Here is a 20,995-nt window from a genome sequence, read left to right on the forward strand (position 1 = left end):
CCCAGTCACGTACTATATTGCTCAGCCACGTAGTATATTGCCCAGCCACGTAGTATATTGCCCAGCCACGTAGTATATTGCCCAGCCACGTAGTATATTGCCCAGCCACGTAGTATATTGCCCAGCCACGTAGTATATTGCCCAGCCACGTAGTATATTGCCCAGCCACGTAGTATATTGCCCAGCCACATAGTATATTGCCCAGCCACGTAGTATATTGCCCAGCCACGTAGTATATTGCCCAGCCACGTAGTATATATTTCCCAGCCACGTAGTATATATTTCCCAGCCACGTAGTATATATTTCCCAGCCACGTAGTATATATTTCCCAGCCACGTAGTATATTGCCCAGCCACGTAGTATATTGCCCAGCCACGTAGTATACAGCACAGAGCCACGTAGTATATTGCCCACCCACGTATGTAACAGGTTAAAAGATAAAAAAAGAAACATACACTCACCATCCGAAGAGCCCGTTGTAGCTCCGGCGCTTGTGTGCGGTGCACGCGGCAGCTTCTGGTCCCAGGGTTGGTATGAGCGCAGGACCTGTGATGACGTCGCGATCACATGACCTTGATGTCATGGCAGGTCCTTCTCGCATAGCATCCTTAGCACCGGAACCTGTCGCTTGCACTGCCGAGGACAGCGCGATGTCAGAGGGTGAGAATAACGTTTTGTTTTTTTTTATTATTGTTTGTAACATTAGATCTTTTTACTATTGATGCTGCATGCGCAGCATCAATAGTAGAAAGTTGGTCACACAGGGTTAATAGCTGAGTAACCGGAGTGTGTTACACCGCGGTCCGGTAACACTGGCATTAACCCTGTGTGAGGGCTGACTGGATGACTGGAGGGGAGTATGGAGCGGGCACTGACTGCGGGGAGGAAAGAGCGGCCATGTTGCCGCCGGACTGTGGCCGTCGCTGAATGGTCGTGGGCGTTTTGCCACGACTAATCAGCGACTTGGATTCCATGACAGACAGAGGCCGCGACCAATGAATATCCGTGACAGACAGAAGGACAGACGGAAGTGACCCTTAGACAATGATATAGTAGATTGAAAGTTGAAGGGTATTTCCTGGCTGGAGTGCTTTTTCCATGCTCACAGAGAAAATGCGTGCATATTCAGGGAGCTGGTTAAGTTTTGTTGTATCTTGCCTTGAAACCTGGATGATCAGCTGTTACCACTGCGGAGGGTAGGAAAGCTGTAGGGTAATAGACTGAGATTGCCTTGCGCAGGCGTGTACTACGGAGGACATAGAATGAACTTCAATCCAATATTGCGGCCAGCATGCAACCAGCGGGTAAGGAAAGGGTGAATCAAACACCCGAAAACTTTGCCTATATGACCGAAAATCGGTCCCGCCAAATTCAGGTGACAGGTTCCCTTGAAGATATTTTTCTCTTATAAGATTTACTGTTGGACAAAAAATCCAACTGATATCTAATTCCTCTGTGGGTACATTGGCCAATTAACATTTCAGCGATGAATATGGTATGAAAAGAATACCGTAGTTTTTTGCTATTGTGTGTTCTGTCCAGTAGGTGGCATCACAAGTCTTTAGGTCTTGTTTCCTTTTGTTTCTCCCACTGAGAACAATTATATAACTAACATATTATCAAAACCTTATATTTCCTTTGCAATATATCTAAGCGGTTACGTTTCTTTTGTGGAGCGTGACAAGCCAGGCCTGGCATGTCATACGAGTGAGGAGACTTCTATGCCATGCTATGCTCCTCTGGGAAACTAAATATGCAAATTGTCTCTTCAGAGAGGAAGAGGACCTGAACTCTAGAGCCAACTATTGGAAGTACCAATCCTAAATGTCAATATCGACCTTTTAACGAGCCTTGCCATATGACTTAGAATTTAAGCCAAGCCCGGTTTTCAATTTGCAGACACGGTGTTTCAGGGCACTGCCCCTCGTCATTGCAAAGTGTGAGCTCTCATTTGGCTAGGTGAGAGGCTTAAGACTAAGGCCCGGGTCACACTTGCAAGTTCAATGCAAGAAACTCGCACAAGTCTCTCGCATCAAGAGCCGGCACTCGGGACTGAAGCGTTCAGCTGCATAGATTTACATACAGCCACACGCTCCGGTCCCAAGTGCCGGTTATTGATGTTAGAGACTCATGCGAGTTTCTTGCATTGTACTCGCAAGTGTGACCCCGGCCTAAGAGGTAACGTTTCTCCTTGTGGAGAGTGATACGTTTGGCTTTTATCCTAGGTCATATGGCTTGTTAAAGGAGATATCAAGGACTTTAAAAAAAAATCTATTTAAGCACTAACAGGTAATTGCAGCTTACCTGCCTGTTGTGCAGGGGGCCGTTCTTTCCCGGCACAGAATGGTCACAGACCGTTGCTGCCTGGGATTAGGTTCCCTCTTCTAACACGACAGGGCAGGACTTCCTAGGTTATTCTGATTGACAGTCGGCTCCCACATTTAGACAGCGGGGACTCGGCTGTCAATCAGAATGACCTCAGTCTCCACCATGTAGTCGTGACATCAGCAGAGGCTTCTGAATCCCTGGCAGGAGTGTCTGTGGCGGGGAAGAGCTATGTCGTGCACAACAGGCAGGTAAGCTGAAATTACCTGCCTGTTAGTGCTTAGATACATCCCCTTTAAAGGTCAGTATTGACTGTTAGGATTGCTGCTTCCTATAGGTGGCGCTAGAGTTCTAGTCCTCTTCTTTGAAGAGGCTTTGCAATGTGTAAATGGGACTGCACTATGCAAACTGTAGCTTTAGATAGACCATGCCCATTCCAAACCTATTTGCTGCAATGTTGCATGAATGTTTACCGCAAAGTATGAAAGAAAAATGGAAAGACAAAAACACAGTTTAATCCAGAGACTTTGGTAGAGTGAAGTTCAGGTGCGGTAGTTTGCCATGATGTTTGGAGGTTGATTTGTCTATCTCATACAAGTTATTTCTTTGCTGCATTGTCCATGGCGCCCACACGTTGGTGATCCTATACCTCCCGAAGAGATGTATGGAGCAGTAGTAGGCATGCTCCTCCATCAATCCATCCAACTCCTTCCCAAGTGCTGGGGGTAAGAGATCAGGACCAGGGTTCCGCTTCTTTAGTGATCACTAGGGTTAGATGATAAATACTAATGTCTGGAATACACATTGAGGGAACCTGGTAAACTTACTTTACAACCTACCATAAAGAGAAACGTAGGATTGCGGTGCTTTTTTTCATATATAGGCAGAAAGTAATAACCTTAAAGTTGCACTATAACTCGTGAATGGGTAATCTACTGTCCTTAGTTCTAAATACCTCATCAGCCTAAGATTACAATAAACCTCAGGACATAAAGAAGTGAACTAAATGAATTAAATCAATAAAACTTTATTAAAAGTTACATACATTAAAAAACATATAAAAAATGCTTCACATCAGGGACACAGATATAGCCAGGCAATAATATACTGATGCACTAACAAGTGAGAATGATATAGTAGCGGGAAACCGCATGTCAAATATTGATATACAGCATATGTTCTCACCATATTCAATAACCTACTGTATGTTAGATACAAGATGCATAAATAGCATGGTCATATTTGTAATGTAATGATGAACTGGATATACCTTTATTGACACATCTATCTCTGCATGATGTCAGTCCCTGTGCCCCTGCAATCCCGACGCGCGTTAAGTCCAGCTTCTTCTGGGGGAGGAGGGACAACCTGACATTTCTCATGCAGAGATCAATTCCCTGGCTATATCTCTGTACCTCATGTCAGGCATATTACAATATAATAAGAGGATAAACATTTTTATGAGTCCTTCTTTAATGTTTTACTGAAGTGCTATGTAACGGGTATATCTCATGAAAAGGACTTTGTGTTGTTTCTATATCTTTATTTCTAGAAAAAATTCATAACTTTCCCAGAGATAATGAAGTCTTGGTTTATATCGATGTTGTGAAGTTTCATAGGCGGGCACTTTTTATGGGAAAAATAACTTTGCATGCCTCACAATAGTAGTCATCAAAATGACGGGAAACTCAGTGAAACGCTTGATCATTACCATTTGCAAAGATTGTGTATATTCTAATGCTCTCCTGCAAAAACATACTGAGAGGGACTTTATTTTGTGAGCCTGTATTCCTATCTGATGACAATTTGTTTGAGAGTCCCCAGCGCATCTTGGAATACTCAAAAGAAGTGTGATCAAAGTAGGAGGCAGAAGCTGCGGTCAATGTAACAGCCTCTGCACCCTCCCTGAAACGAAGTATCATTAGTGACGTTCATATTGGGGGCGGGACTGTTCCCTGCACTGTGCAGTGCGAAATGTGCACAGTGACAGCACACGCTGTCACCGGCTCAGATCTGCAATAATGAACCGGCAACACAGTGGTGTTACAATACCCAGCAGAGACCAGTGACGTCACCTGCGGGGGCGACGCTGATTTCCTGCATTTAGGGTATTATTACACCGCTGTGTTCTTGGCTCATTACTGCAGATCTGAACTGATGAGAGCGGGTGCTGTCAATGTGCACATTGCACACTGCACCGTGCAGGGACCAGCCCCGCACCCGAAATGATGGTACGTTCTCTAAATAGGATATGGTCAGCAGTGGGGTACCGCAGAGATCTGTGCTAGGACTGATTCTTTTTAACCTCTTTATTAATTACTTTGTGGATGGGATTGAGTAAAGTGTCAGTCTTTGCTGACGACGCCAAACTATGTAGAATATTAAAGTCTGACCTTGACATTACAATATTGCAAAACGATCTGGATAAGATGTCTGAATGGGCAAACACTTGGCAAATGAGGTTTAATGTAGATAAATGTGGAGTAATGCACCTAGGACAGAGCAATCCTATTGCTGCATATACATTAAATGGGAGTATACTCGGGACTACAGAACAGGAGAAAGGACTTGGGTATTTTGGTTACAGGTAAGCTGAGCAGCAGTACTCAATGTCAAGCAGCAGCCGCAAAAGCAAACAAGATTTTAGGATGTATAAAAAGAAAGAGAAAATCCCATGATCCCAACGTATTATTACCCCTTTATAAATCACTGGTAAGGCCACATCTAGAATATGGGATCCTGTGTTGGGCTCCACATTTTAAAAAGGGTATTCAGAAGTTAAAATCGGTTCAAAGATGGGCTTTAACTAGATTATTACAAGAGATGGAAGGTCTCTCATGAGGAGGAGAGGTTGGAAAAGTTTGGCTTGTTTAGTTTAGAAAAAAGATGCCTCCGAGAAGATCTCATTTACATGTATATGTATATGTGTGCTCAGTACAGAGGACGGTACAGAGGACGGAACATGACTTACTCCTTCCAAAGACCGTGCTGAGGACTAGGGGGCACTCATTACAGGTGGAAGAAAGGCGATTCCGGTAGCTAAATAGGAACGGGTTCTTTATAGTTAGAGCAGTCACACTGTGGAATGCCGATCACAGGAGGTAATAATGGCAGACACTATAACAGCTTTTAAAAAAGGGCTGGGTGATTTCCTTGATACATGTAACATTGTGGGTTATAGTTAAATTAATGATGAAATGTACAATTGATGGGGAAAGGTTGAACTTTATGGACCTAGGTCTTTTTTCCACCTATTTAACTATGTAACTATGAAATTCTGTGCCCTTTTTTCTGCACACATACCTTTTGATCATTGTGGCCAAAGAGTTCTATTTTTACATCATAGGTCCACAGGACTTGTTTAAAAAAATGCATTAGGCTTGTTTAGATGTTCTTTTGCTTACTTCTGACGCTGAATTGTATGGTGAGGACACAGGAGAGGTTTTCTTTTGAAGACTCTTCCATAAAATCCATATTTGTGCAGGTGTCTCTGAACAGTAGAACAATGTACAACTCCAGAGTCTGCTAAAGCTTTCTAAAGGTCTTTAACAGTACTAAAGCATAGGTTCTGATTTGCCTCCCTAACAATCCTGCAAGCAGCTCTCATTGAAAGTTTGCTTGGTCTTCCAGACCTTCTCTTGACCTCCACTGTTCCTGGTAACTGCCATTTCTTAATTACATTTTGAACTGAGGAAAGGGCAATTTGAAATCGCTTTGCTATCTTCTTATAGCCTTCTCCTGCTTTCTGGGCCTCCACCATTTTCATTTTCAGAGTGCTAGACAGCTGCTTAGAAGAACCCATGGCTGCAGTTTTTTGGCACAAGGTTAGAGGCTGGGTTTTTATAAAGCTGGGAAATTTGCATCACCTGGCCTTTCCTAACGATAATACTGAACAAGCCATAACCTTAAAAAGTTAATTAAGGTCTCAAACCTTGGTCAAAGATATATGAACAAACAAATCTCCAAGTGTGCCCAACCCTTTGCATTGGCCCATTTTCCTTTTTGGCTTCAATTCACAGGAAATGTTATCTTTAACTTTAGCCCTTTTAGAGATCATTTCATTTTCAACTTGCATAACTATTCATAACAGTAGGGATGCCCAAACTTTTGCCATTGTATATGACAGATTGGATATATTTTATGCTATAAGTTGACCTCAATTAATTTGTCTACTTTCAACCATAAAAACTATAAAACAATGAATGTTAACGTATGTAGTGTAATTAATCTGAACATAGAAAAACAGTAAAGTGAACTCTGTAAGCTCACCAAATAAGTGGGGAGCCATCACCATCATAACCCAAGATACCCAAATCCGACACATAAGTGTATAGCATGTAAACTGACTAGTACCATTTAGACTCGATGAAGAGTTGTCATAGAAGTTGTCATGGCTGATCTGTGCGGTGACGAATAAATGGCAGATCTCTACATTTACCAATCGTAAGCTCAATAGCCAAAATCTGTTTCCTATTGGGAAACAAATGGCAGTTAAGTGTCGGAGGAAAGATTAGGCAAAGGTGTATGTAAAAAAGATGGCCCCCTGGCTGTTTGACTGTATATAAGCATTGGGGCGAACGCCAGTTTGGAAGTCTGACATTGCTGAGGCTATGGAACTCTCTGTCACACAGTGTGATGGGTGATTTATTCCCCTGGGCCTAGATGCTTGTAATATTACAGGTTATGGGTATTAGAGTCCTGCGATAGAACTCTGATTTAGGGAACTATCCCAATTCTTTAGACTAGGAAAGGAGCATGATACGTGCTTTATGTGCACGCTAATCTGTAGATGTGACATCACCGGGCCTACTCGCCTTCCACTGAGGAAATGAGCAGAGCCAGTTTACCCCTTTTAAGAAATGTTATTGCAAGAGAAGCCACAAAAACAAGGTATTGGTCTGTGTCATAGTAGAATCAGAGACATTTAGTGGCAGATCAGTTGTGCAAAGGATGCATACTGACCCTTATAGGCATCATCAAAAGGTTTGTACAGGGTTAGCAAAACAGCACCACTCGTGTCCTTGGGATGTGTGATGCAGTTCAGCTCCATTGTGTTGTTGACCTGTAGCACCGCATACAATCTGAGGACTGGAATTTTGGAATTACCTGATTTTAGAAGAAAACATGATTTTTTTTAATCTTGCCCTTTTAGGTTTAGCAGGTTTTATGGAAGTTCTAATATTTTTGGTGTCAGGTATAGGCTTATATTTAAAGAAGTTGTCCAGTACTATAAAGTTTTTTTTTTTTTTCATAAATCTTGCTATTATGTGCCACTGAAAACATCTACTGTGTTTATTTTAGCAATATTAGCTGTTATCATGCTGTAGCAGCACATCTTCAGTGCTGGATTCAGCTCTCATGGGGTTAATCGACAACTTCCTTATTGTGACCTAATACTACAAGTTCCATGATGCTTTGCACTGCCACCAAGCCCGAATCTAGCAAAAACACACCCAAACCCCTCCCTCCTCTCCCTCCTCTCTCTGCAAAAAGATTTGTGGTGTCATTTCTGTCCAACTCGTCTTTTACATTTGTCCAAACCACACTCCATTACATACAGAGATAGATAGATAGATAGATAGATAGATATGGGATAGATAAATAGATAGATAATAGATAGATAGATAAATAGGAGATAGAGAGAGAGAGAGATATGGGATAGATAGATAGATAGATAGATAGATAGATAGATAGATAGATAGATGTGGGATAGATAGATAATAGACAGATGATAGATAGATAGATAGATCGATAGATAGACACAGACAGACAGATAGAATTAGATAGATATGGGATAAATACAAACAGATAGATCTATATATCTATTTCCATAGATATGTCCATTTCCATGTTTCTAAACCCCTTCACCCCTGGAGCTTTTTTCGTTTATCGCTCCCCTTCTTTCCAGAGCCATAATGTTTCCGTCAATATGGCCATGTGAGGGCTTATCTTTTGCGGGACAAGTTCTACTTTTGAACGACACCATTGGTTTTACCATGTTGTCGTGTAACAGAAAATGTGAAAAAAATTCAAAGTGCGATGAAATTGCAAAAAAAGTGCAATCCCACACTTGTTTTTTGCTTGCCTTTTTGCTAGGTTCACTAAATGCTAAGGCTGTGTGCACACGTTGCGGATTTGATTGCAGATTAGCAGCATTTTTTGCCGTACGGAATTGCATTAAATCCACAGTGTTGTGCACAACCAATGTAAGTCTATGGGAGCCACAGACTTGTTGTGCACATGCTGCGGAAAAGGCCGCACCGAAACGCAGCTTTTTTTTTTCTCCGCAGCATGTCACTTCTTTTGTGCCGAACTGCAGCGTTTCTGCACCCTTAGGCCGGGATCACACACAGCGAGATATGGCCGAGTCTCGCAGGTTAGGCTTCTTTCACACTTCAGTTGTGTGGCGTCAGTTAGGTCCGACATCGTGGCGGATCGACGGATCCGTCAAATTTGGTTGAAAAACGGTTCTAACGGATCCGTTTTTTTGACGGATCAGCTGCCCCGATCCGTTTAAAAAACGGATCCGTTAGAACCGTTGCGACCGTTTTTACATCCGTTGTAACCGTTTTTTGACGGATCCGTTTTTTAAAAGGGGAGGATTTCAATGTGATTGGCTACTGGATACTACTGCAAAACTATATATAGCGTGTATTTACACCACATCTTTGAAAGGTTGTAGAGAAAGTGGCAGAAATGGAAGGAGTCCTGGCGAACATTGCAAAGATCTATGCGGATTTTACTTTTGAGGCAAATCAGTTGGCAGTCAGCGTTCGAGAGAGGGAGGAACAAAGACTGCGCATCCTACGGCAGCGGCGGAAGAGAAGGCTGTGGATCCATCCCATCACAGCACAACGTATGACCCGTGGTGTTTATTCCACGCTTTACATGGAACTAAGGGAAAACCCTCAAAAGTTCTTCAATTATGTGAGGATGAGAGCTGAAAATTTCGAGTTTTTATTGGGCTATGTGGAAGACTGTATACGTAGACGAGACACCCAGATGCGATTCTCAATATCACCAGCAGAGCGTCTCATGGTGACTATTCGGTAAGTAATTTTTTTTTTTTAAATGATTCTCATTCATCAGACTTATAACTGTAATGTTGTTTTTTGAATTTTTTTATTAATTATTGTCTTTTCGTTTTGTTAACAGATTCCTTGCAACTGGAGAGTCGTTCTCATCCCTCCATTTTCAGTATCGACTTGGGATATCCACCATCTCGGGGATCATCAGAGATACCTGCCGGGCATTGTGGGAGTGCCTACAAGCGGAATACATCCCAGAGCCATCACAGGAGAGGTGGCTGGAGATCGCCCAAAATTTTCAGCAAATTTGCCAGTTTCCAAATTGTGTTGGAGCAGTTGATGGAAAGCACATACGGATCGTCAAACCTTCAGGCTCTGGATCACAGTTTTATAACTATAACAAGTACTTCTCTATTGTGTTGATGGCCATAGCCGATGCACAAATCAAGTTCATCGCTGTTGATATCGGTGCATATGGACGCGCAAATGATTCACAAATCTTTAAAAATTCACCAATGGGGCGCCGTTTATATGGAGAGACATTTGATTTTCCGCCCCCTAGACCTCTCCCTGGAACCACTAGTCCACCATTACCATTTGTTTGTGTTGGAGATGATGCCTTCCAGCTTTCCCCACACTTGCTGAAACCCTTTGGAAGTATTGGACTGACCCAGAGGAAAAAAATTTACAATTACCGCTTAACCAGAGCACGAAGAGTTGTGGAATGTGCTTTTGGCATCTTAACTGCCAAATGGAGAGTCCTGCTAACTGCAATTAAACTGCAGACTGAAACTGTCGATGATGTGGTCAAAGCTTGCGTTGTCCTGCACAATTTTGTTTTATCAAAAGAACAAGTTTCCCTGGAGGATAATGTTTCTGAAAGCACCTTACGGGATTACCAAAACCCCACTTTTCGCAGTCCAGTAGCAGTCTCCAGAATGCGGGACAGTTTTGCAGACTACTTCATGTCTCCTGCAGGATCAGTTGACTGGCAGTATGAAATGGTGTAAAAAAATTTTTCTTTTTACACTTGTAAAAATACCATTTTTTGTTTGCTTACAAAATCTTTGTACTTTAATGCAGCATTGTATGTTTTGCAACGGTACCCTTTAAACACTGTTATTGTTACTATTGCCATTACCTTGGTGATTTAAAAACTTTACAAAAAAAAAAAGAGAAAGACAATAAAATTGTTTTTAAACCAAAAAACTGTTTATTTATTTACAGATTCTCATAGTTTGGGGTGGAGATAGTAGCGGAGGGGCTGACAGGGCGGACCACGTCAAGAGTGGGGGACAGGACATCACGGGGAGGAACAGAAGTAGAATGGGTGGTGAAAACATGAGGTTGTGTAGAGAGTTGAGGTGCAGATGTGGTGTGTGGGAGGTATGAAGGTGTTGGTGGGATTGGGAACGGAGAAGTTAAAGGGGAAGAATGGAAGGGGGACGGTAAAAACTGGGAAAGACTAAGGGGGGAAGGAACAAATGACGAAGGAGTAGAATGGACGGGAGGAGGACGGACAGGAGGAGGACGGACGGGAGGATAGACGGCGGATTGAGAGGGGAAAGGTGTTGACACATGAAGGGTAGGTGGAGGGGCATGGGACATCGCCTGCGCTAGAGCAGTGTGGCAGCCTTGCATCACATGCATCTGCAGGTCAGGAGTTAGATTTTCCATGTGCCTGAGGACTGACTGAAAAAAACAGTGCCTTGGTGACTGATTTGCATCTGATTGCATCCTATCAAGACGACTGCTGAGTTCAAGTATGCTTTTGTTAAGCATATTGTACCCAGCAGACGTTTGCTCACTCAAAAGCTTGATGGCACTGTGAAAGGATGCATTCAGCTGCAAAAAGTCAGGCGCATAGCTCCTTTCCTGACCTCTCTGGCGCTGCCGTCCTGACCACAAAGTTGGTCTAGATGTTGCGGCAGTGGCAGAGGGGTGGGGTAAAGGGAACTCTAACTCATCACCTGCAGCTTCAAGTGACGAAGTCCGCCCTGCTGCTCCAGCGCTGGTGGATGAGGCTGAGGGATCAAACGAAAGGGAAGGTGCAGAAAATGAGGGGTCGACGTGGTCCCCGGTGGCGGACTCTTGAGGGATCGCTCCAGAGGGGTGCAACTCTGATGCAGGCTCCCGAGTGCTGCAGAAAGTGCTGTTAAAGAAGAAAAAAAAAATTAGTATCTGGATATTACAATTGCCCTTGCTGCAAAAAAAATTGAAGGTTACACATTTTTACAGTTTGACTGAAAATATGTGGTGTTGAATATTTACCTTCTGCTCAGCAGCGTCGACCGGAGGAACGACAGGGCTCTGGCATGTTTGTATCTGCTCCTGCGTCCTCTAGATCCACTCGGGGCCTGCATCTCCTTATTAAACTCCCTCTTGAAGCGATCCCTGAGTGACCGCCACCGCACGATAATCCTGTTACCTGGAAAGAGAAAGCAAAAATTGGTTACTATACACCACATTAAATCATGCCTAACATAAGGTTATGAAGTGTGAATACTTACGCGCTAGATCCTGGGCCCCAGCATCGAGTTCCTCCCAGTTATCCATAACAGCACTGCACACTTCCTCCCATAGCCGTCGGGTGATTAACTGGTCAGCATGGCGGCGGTCCGACATGTTCCACAGCGGCTCCCGACTTTGTACTGCTTCGATGAGGGTGTTCACATCGATGCCCTCCTCTTCATCATCTTGTTCGGGAGCACGCTGTGAAGCCTAACAAAAAGATAAGAATAAAAAGGGAAAGATTACAACACATGAATTTTACATTTTACTAAACACCAAACCAAAAAGGAACTTACTCTTCGGCGACCGCCGCGATTATCATTCCGACGACTATGGGAGGTGCTTTGAGGAACTCTACGTCGAGCCCCGGATTGTGAAGACTAATTTAAAAAAAAAAATAAAATTAATAATGTTCTTTGATCGAGGCATATGTATTGTGTGTGCTGTGCTGAATGTTTGTGTTGGGTGTAGTGCATTGTATGTGAGGATCGGTCTGTTCAAAACTTACACTATGCGCTCCCGCTCCTTGTATTTCTCCACCCTGTCCGTCTCCTTCTGTTAGCCCCTCTGCTTCATATTCCTGTGAATACAGAATAAACACATAAAGGCTTAAAATACAATTGCCATTGTTGCACCAAAATAAAAAATTTATGAAGAAAAAAAATTAACACCTCAGTTTGCTGATGATGTGCTGGGGGGCTCTCAGAAGAAGACATTATGATCTTGCGTCTATCTTGGGTTGGTCGGTCCCTTGCTTGGGTCCTCTTGGTCCCTAGAATCTGTAAGCATAAAGGGAGTTCTAAGCTACTATACAAAAGGATCGATAGATAGATGCAGCTTTCAGGACTTTACACTTACATCTGTTTCCAAAACTTGGGGCTTGCCTATAGCTTGGGTCGGTCGGTCCCTTGCTTGGGTCCTCTTGGTCCCTAGAATCTGCAAGCATAAAGAGAGTTCTAAGCAACTATACAAAAGGATAGATGCAGCTTTCAGGACTTTACACTTACAACTTTTAAAAAAAAATGGGGAGCCTGCTTGTGTACGTTTTGGGTCAGTACCTACTACAGTACCTACAGTGCCAACTTATTTTTGATTTCCCCCACCACAAAAGAAAAAAAAAATTCTACCGTCAAACTTGATGCACAAGCTTCCAAACCCTCTACCTCCTGTTTCCCCATAAAAACCCCCCCCAAAAAAATCCCTTTAAAACAACACCAAAACTACTTAGAACTTGATATGCGCAATGCGCATGCTGGTAAAACCCACCTAAACAAAGTTTAACCTTATAAAAAATGTTCCTCATTCGAAATTAAAATACCAATCCCCAAAATTGTTAATTATGATTACCCTACAGTTTGTATTTTCTAAAACCAGATAACATATTCTATAGCAAAGATTTGCATTACACATTTGTATATATAACCTTTACTGTATGTTTACCCAATATTACATTTATCTTGAAATGAGACTACTGACAGTTTTGTGAAATTTTTATTACTATATTTTTTTAAATTTTCTTTTTTTTAGGGTACAGTAGGAGCTACACTGCTCTTTATTTGAAATACAAGTACATTATGGAAAACAACAAAGATGCAGAACACATCACACATCATTTATACACACACACAAAACAAATTTTACACCACAGCTATTCAAAATACCAGCATAGTATGAAAAACATATAAACAGGGCAGGCAGGCACACGCACGCACACACAGCCACCTTCTGTCTGTCCCTCGGCACTCTGCTTCTCTGCCCTGTGTAAGCACAGCGGCCGGAAAGCAGAGTGGTGACGTCACCGCTGTGCTCTGCTTTACGGCTGGCTGGCGCTCACAATGCAGAGAAGCACAGCACGGGGACAGACAGCGGAATTTACCTTTTTTTTTTTACTTTTACACTGGTAACCAGGGTAAACATCGGGTTACTAAGCGCGGCTCTGCAGTTAGTAACCCGATGTTTACCCTGGTTACCGGCATCGTTGGTCGCTGGAGAGCGGTCTGTGTGACAGCTCTCCAGCAACCAAACAGCGACGCTGCAGCGATCCGGATCGTTGTCGGTATCGCTGCAGCGTGTGACGGTACCTTTAGTAAATACATCAAAAATCAACATTAACCAATATGGCATTGACAAATGCACATGCAACCAACAAGATGCACACAAACATACCTGCAAGCAGAGTCATAACGCAAGCATAACACATGAACAGGCGTAATATTGACGAAGGCATAATAAGGTGCAGGCACATGAACACATACATACAAAAGCACACAGCAGTACAAAAATACACACACACACGGCCATCAGTCCTCCAGCTGGAGCTTGATATATTCACAGTGGCAGGCCTCGGGGTGGATCTGGACTGTAGCAGGGCACTGGCTGTTGCAGGACGACGGCAGGCCTCAGGTTGGATTCAGGTTTTAAAAGCTCTTGCTGTACTCAGTACGTCATACACAAATGCACACACACACACACACACACACACATGCACGCTGGATGTCAGTACTCACATGGCTGTCTCAGGCAGGGTCTGGCTGGCACGGCCTCTCTGGCTGGCTGGCAGGGCCTCTCTGGCTGGCTGGCAGGGCCTGGCTGGCAAGGTCTTGCTTGCAGGGTCTGGCAGTGTGTCTCTGGCTGGCAGGGCCTCTCTGGCTGGCAGGGCCTCTCTGGCTAGCTGGCAGGGCCTCTCTGGCTGGCTGGCAAGGTCTTGCTGGCAGGGTCTGGCTGGGTCTCTCTTGCATTGAAGGGTCTGTCTTGCTGGCTGGTACATTTGGGAATGACCTGTCCTTATATAGTTTTTGGGTTGTCTGGGCAAAGTATCCACTTTTTGGAGCATGCTCAATCAAAAAAAGCGGATTGAGGCGACGGATCCGCCAAAAAGCGGATCGCGACGGATCCGTCGCCCATAGGCGCCCATTCTAAAAAAAGGCGGACACGACGGATCCGCCGCGGTCCGCCTTTTCGGCGGCGCCAAAAAACGTTACAAAGTCCGTCAATGTCTAGACAACGTCCGCCAAATATCGACGGATCCGTCGCATGGCGGATGGAACGGACGGCCATCCGCCACAATCCGTCTCTAATGCAAGTCAATGGGAAAATAGCGGATCCGCCAAAAAAAAATGGCGGATCCGCCATTTCACGAAAATGGCGGTTTTTGACTGACGCCGAAAGACTGAAGTGTGAAAGAGGCCTAAAAACCAAACTCTGGCACCGGCACTCTGGAGCGGAGCGTGCGGCCGCATAGCAATAAATGGAGCCGCACGCTCCGCCCCGGAGTGCCGGTGCCAGAGCTTGGATTTAACCTGCAAGACTCGGCCGTATCTCGCTGTAGTGTGACTCCGGCCTTACACTTTCATTGAGATGTAACAAATATCTGCAGTTTTGCTGCGGATGAGGGTCCGAGAAATGCTGCAGTTCAGGAGGAGGGAAGTGTGTGGGCGGTGACCAGGGCCGGACTGGCCATCAGGCACTTCTGGCAAATGCCAGAAGGGCCGGTGCCAGTAGTGGGCCGCTGCACTCTTTCCCCCTCCTTCCGCCAGTGCCGCCGCCGCATTCAACTATACCGGCGTCTATGACGCCGGTATAGTTCAATGCAATAATGCAATGCAATGACGCTCCCTCTCCCATCATTCCCCGCTCTGCCTCTGACACTGCGGGTGCGCGATGACGTCGTATCATCGCACACCTGCTGTGTCCCGGGCAGACTGCAGCCGCCGAGACAGGAGCAGCGCAGGCAAGAGGAAAGGTGAGGAGAGTGTGGAGCCATTATCGGGGGGATGAGATGTGGGTTGTGCTGTATATACCACTGTGTGGGCTGTGCTGTGTATATACCACTGTATGGGCTGTGCTGTGTATGTACCACTGTATGGGCTGTGCTGTATATATACCACTGTGTGGGCTGTGCTGTGTATATATCACTGTGTGGGCTGTGCTGTGTATATTCCACTGTGTGGGCTGTGCTGTGTATATACCACTGTGTGGGCTGTGTATATACCACTGTGTGGGCTGTACTGTGTATATACCACTGTGTGGGCTGTGCTGTGTATACAGTATATCACTGTGTGGGCTGTGCTGTGTATATACCACTGTGTGGGCTGTGTTGTGTATACTACTACGCGGGCTGTGCTGTATATACTACTACGTGGGCTGTGCTGTATATACTACGACCCGGACTGTGCTGTATACTACTACACGGGCTGTGCTGTATACTACTACACGGGCTGTGCTGTATATACTACGACCCGCGCTGTGCTGTATACTACTACATGGGCTGTGCTGTATACTACTATGCGGGCTGTGCTATATACTATGCAAGTTTTGCTATATTATATGCGGGCTTTGATATATACTATGGGAGGTATATTATATTCTATGGGGGAGGCCGTGTTTTATACTACTAGCTATTGAACCCGTTCTACGCCCAGGTGGCGAGCATTTATATTGGTATATGGTCTCCATCCTGTCATGTGCTGCTCCATCCTGCAGCCCCATTCTGACATGCGCTGCTCCCATCCTGCGCCCCCGTTCTGTCATGTGCTCCCATCCTGCGCCACCGTTCTGTAATTTGCTGCTCCCATGCATATGGCCGGTACACTGCTCCATTATGGTTCATGGCCCCCATAACATGCTCCATAGTATATGCCCCGTACACTGCTCCATAAATGTTGATGACCCCCATAAGATGCTCCATAGTATTATATGCCCCGTATGCTGCTGCGATATATATATATATATATATATATATATATATATATATATATATATATATATCTAAAAAAAAGTAACATACTCACCTATCGTCGCTGGGCGCCGAGTGCTGGGGGGCCTTAGCAGGCGGGGACACCGGTGCGCGCTGTGGGGGTCAGGTGCCGGTATTGCCGCTAGCTCAGGCCCCTGACACTTGCTATATTCACCTGTCCCCTGTTCCAGCGCTGCACGCCACTTCTTCCGGGTCCTCTGGCTGTGACTGTTCAGTCAGAGGGCGGCGCGCATTAAGCGCGTCATCGCGCCCTCTGAACTGTGAAAATCACAGGCAGAGGACCCGGGAGACGGTGCCGCACACAGCGCTGGAACGGGGGACAGGTGAATATAGCTTATACTTACCCTCCTGGCGCGTCCCTGCCTCTCCGTTTACGCATACCTCGATCTCCTGGGAGCGTCACTCTGTGAGGTCCAGACTGCGCCAGCGCTTGCGCAGTCTATAAAGGCTTCGGACAGAGTGACGCTCCCAGTGTTATATTATAGATGTGGCTGTGTTATATACTACTGCGGGGGTATATTCTATTCTATGGGGGAGGCTGTCTTATATACTATGGGGGGTATATTATATTCTATGGGGGAGGCTGTCTTATATACTATATGCGAGCACATTTGCAGGATCCGTTTTTTTTTCGCCGGATCTTTTTTTTTCTGCCATATCCGTTTTTTTTCTCAGAGTTGTATTAGCGCCGGAGTGCGCCTGATGGCCACACGTTTCATCCGTTTTTTGCTAGATCCGTCGCTGTGCATTTTTTCGACGTACCGAAAAACCGTTTCTCTGTATGTGTTTTCCGTCCGGCGGAAACAGCTTTTTTGACGTATCCTGCAAAAAACCATCAGGTGTAATCCGGCGCTAATACAACTCTATGAGAAAAAACGGATCTGGCGTAAAAAAAAGGATTCGGCGAAAATAAACGGATCCGGTGGAAAAAACAGATCTGGTGGAAAAAAAAAACATCCGGCGGAAAAAAACGGATCCGGCGGAAAAAAAACGTTCCGGTGGAAAAAAACAGATCCTGCAAATGTGCTCGCAGGATGCGTTTCACCCATAGACTTGTATTAGCGACAGATGGCCACAAGTCGCATCCGTCGTGCTACGGATCAGTCGTGTTTTGGAATACCGTCGGCACGAAAAAACGTTCAAGTGAACGTTTTTTTGGCCGTTGCGCCCGCCATTTTCTACCGCGCATGTGCGGCAGAAACTCCGCCCCCTCCTCCCCGCACTTCAGAATGGGCAGCGGATGCGTTGAAAAACTGCATCCGCTGCCCACTTCGTACACAAATTTCACAACGTGTGTCGGTACGTCGGCCCGACGCATAGCGACGGACCTGTACCGACACAAGAGTGAAAGAGGCCTTAATGAGCGTTGAATTTTTTAAAAATAAAGAAAAAAACGGCGTGGGCTCCCGCGCAATTCTCTGCGCCAGAGGGGGAAAGCCGACGGCCGGGGGCCAATATTTGTAGCCTGCTATGAATATCAGCCCGCAGCTGTCTGCGTAGCCTTTACTGGCTATTAAAATAGGGGGACCCCCCAAAAAAATGACGTGGGGTCCCCCTATATTTTATAGCCAGAAAGGCTACGCAGACAGCTGCGGGCTTATATTCATAGCCTAGAGAGGGGCCATGGATATTGCCCCCCCCCCCCGGCTACAAATACCAGTTCGCAGCCATCCCAGAAATGGCGCATCTGTAAGATGCGCCAATTCCGGCACTTAGCCCCTCTCTTCCCACTCCCGAGTAGCGGTGGGATATGGGGTAATAAGGGGTTAATGTCACCTTGCTATTGTAAGGTGACATTAAGCCGGGTTAATAACGGAGAAGCGTCAATAAGACGCCTATCCATTACTAATCCAATAGTAAGAAAGGTTTAATAAAACACACACACATTTGGAAAAAAGTATTTTAATATTCTTCATTTTAACAATACTTACCATACTTCAGCGCCTGCAAAAAAAAGTAAAATAATAAACCGTATACTCCCTGTCCGACGCAGTCCAATTAATAACGAGTGTCCCACGACGATCTCCCCTATAGAACAGTGACATCGGGTGATGTCACTGCTCTATAGGACCTTCAGTGACACACTGACAGGAGACAATGGCTCCTGCAGTGCATCACTGAGGTTACTCTAGTTCACTGGTCTCACTTTATGGCAATTGCTGCGTGGGAAAATGTCTCACCCAGCAATGCATCAGCTGATGCTCCTGCTCTCCACGGGAGATCGTCGTGGGACACTCGTTTTAATTGGATTTCTGCGGACAGGGAGTATAGTGTTTGTTTATTATTTTAATATTTTTTACAGGTGACAATGGCTTCGGGGAACAAAGTGACAAGTGATGGTGAGTATGTACTCTATGTTATATGTACTGTATGTCTGTAGTATGTATGTACTGTATGTCGCATGTCGTCGCATGGTGCATGTCGTCGCATGGTGCATGTCGTCGCATGGTGCATGTCGCATGTCGGCGCATGGTGCATGTAGCATGTCGCCGCATGGTGCATGTCGCATGGTGCATGTCGCATGTCATCGCATGGTGCATGTCGCATGTCATCGCATGGTGCATGTCGCATGGTGCTTGTCGGCGCATGGTGCATGTAGCCGCATGGTGCATGATGTCGCATGGTCATGTCGCATGGTCATGTCGCATGTCGTCGCATGGTGCATGTTGCCGCATGGTGCATGTCGTCGCATGGTGCATGTCGTCGCATGGTGCATGTCGCCGCATGGTGCATGTCGCCACATGGTGCATGTAGCATGTCGTCGCATGGTGCATGTCGTCGCATGGTGCATGTCGCATGTCGCCGCATGGTGCATGTCGCATGGTGCATGTCGTCGCATGTCGTCGCATGGTGCATGTAGCCGCATGGTGCATGTCGTCGCATAGTGCATGTCGCATGTCGTCGCATGGTCATGTCGCATGTCGTCGCATGGTGCATGTCGTCGCATGGTGCATGTCGTCGCATGGTGCATGTCGTCGCATGGTGCATGTCGCATGTCGTCGCATGGTGCATGTCGCCGCATGGTGCATGTCGCATGGTGCATGTCGCATGTCGCCGCATGGTGCATGTCGCCGCATGGTGCATGTCGGATGGTGCATGTCGCATGTCGCCGCATGGTGCATGTCGCATGGTGCATGTCGTCGCATGGTGCATGTCGTCGCATGGTGCATGTCGCATGTCGTCGCATGGTGCATGTCGCCGCATGGTGCATGTCGCATGGTGCATGTCGCATGTCGCCGCATGGTGCATGTCGCCGCATGGTGCATGTCGGATGGTGCATGTCGCATGTCGCCGCATGGTGCATGTCGCATGGTGCATGTCGCATGTCGGCGCATGGTGCATGTAGCATGTCGGCGCATGGTGCATGTCGTCGCATGGTGCATGTTGTCGCATGGCGCATGTCATCACATGGTGCATGTCGCATGTTGCCGCATGGTGCATGTAGCCGCTTGGTGCATGTCGCATGGTGCATGTTGTCGCATGGTGCAAGTCGTCGCATGGCGCATGTCGTCGCATGGTGCATGTCGCATGTCGCCGCATGGTAATGTCGCATGTCGCCGCATGGTGCATGTCGCCGCATGGTGCATGTCGTCACATGGTGCATGTCGTCGCATGGTGCATGCAGCATGTCGCATGGTGCATGTCGTCGCATGGTGCATGTAGTCGCATGGTGTGTGTTGTATGTATGTATGTACTGTGTTTTTTTTTTTTTTTTACATTCAACACATTAGCCGGATGATGGGACTACTACTGTCCCATCATTGGCTAATGTGTCACTCACTGTCAGTGTAGCAGGCAGAGCCCGATGGGACTTGTAGTCCCATCGGACGATGCCTGCACACACACGCACAGCGTCGGCACACATGCACGGCGCCGGCACACACACACAGCGTCGGCGCACACATACACGCACAGCGTCGGCACACACACACGCACAGCGCCGGCACACACACACACACACACACACACACACACACACACACGCACAGCGCCGACACACACACACAGGCACAGCGCCGGCACACACACACACACAGGCACAGCGCCGACACACACACACACAGGCACAGCGCCGGCACACACACGCACAGCGCCGGCACACACACACACACAGCGCCGACACACACACACAGGCACAGCGCCGACACACACACACACGCACAGCGCCGACACACACACACACACACGCACAGCGCCGACACACACACACACACGCACAGCGCCGGCAAACACACACACACACACACACACACACACAGGCACAGCGCCGACACACACACACAGGCACAGCGTCGACACACACACACAGGCACAGCGCCGACACACACACACACACACGCACAGCGCCGACACACACACACACGCACAGCGCCG

General features: G+C 46.2%; 1 protein-coding gene and 1 long non-coding RNA gene across 2 annotated transcripts in view; one reads left to right on the forward strand and one right to left on the reverse strand.

The window, feature by feature from the left end:
- AP3S2 (adaptor related protein complex 3 subunit sigma 2) overlaps window positions 1–20,995 on the forward strand; it is a 123,096-nt gene that overhangs the window by 21,992 nt on the left and 80,109 nt on the right. The gene's annotated exons all lie outside the window — the stretch shown is intronic.
- LOC138674241 (uncharacterized) lies at window positions 11,880–14,668 on the reverse strand. The gene is made up of 5 exons (XR_011320544.1): window positions 14,373–14,668; window positions 12,724–12,801; window positions 12,537–12,644; window positions 12,374–12,445; window positions 11,880–12,245 (listed from the first exon to the last, which is right to left on the reverse strand). It is a non-coding gene; the product is annotated as an uncharacterized lncRNA (long non-coding RNA).

This window comes from Ranitomeya imitator, chromosome 4 (assembly GCF_032444005.1).
Source record: "Ranitomeya imitator isolate aRanImi1 chromosome 4, aRanImi1.pri, whole genome shotgun sequence".
Classification (NCBI taxonomy): domain Eukaryota; kingdom Metazoa; phylum Chordata; class Amphibia; order Anura; family Dendrobatidae; genus Ranitomeya; species Ranitomeya imitator.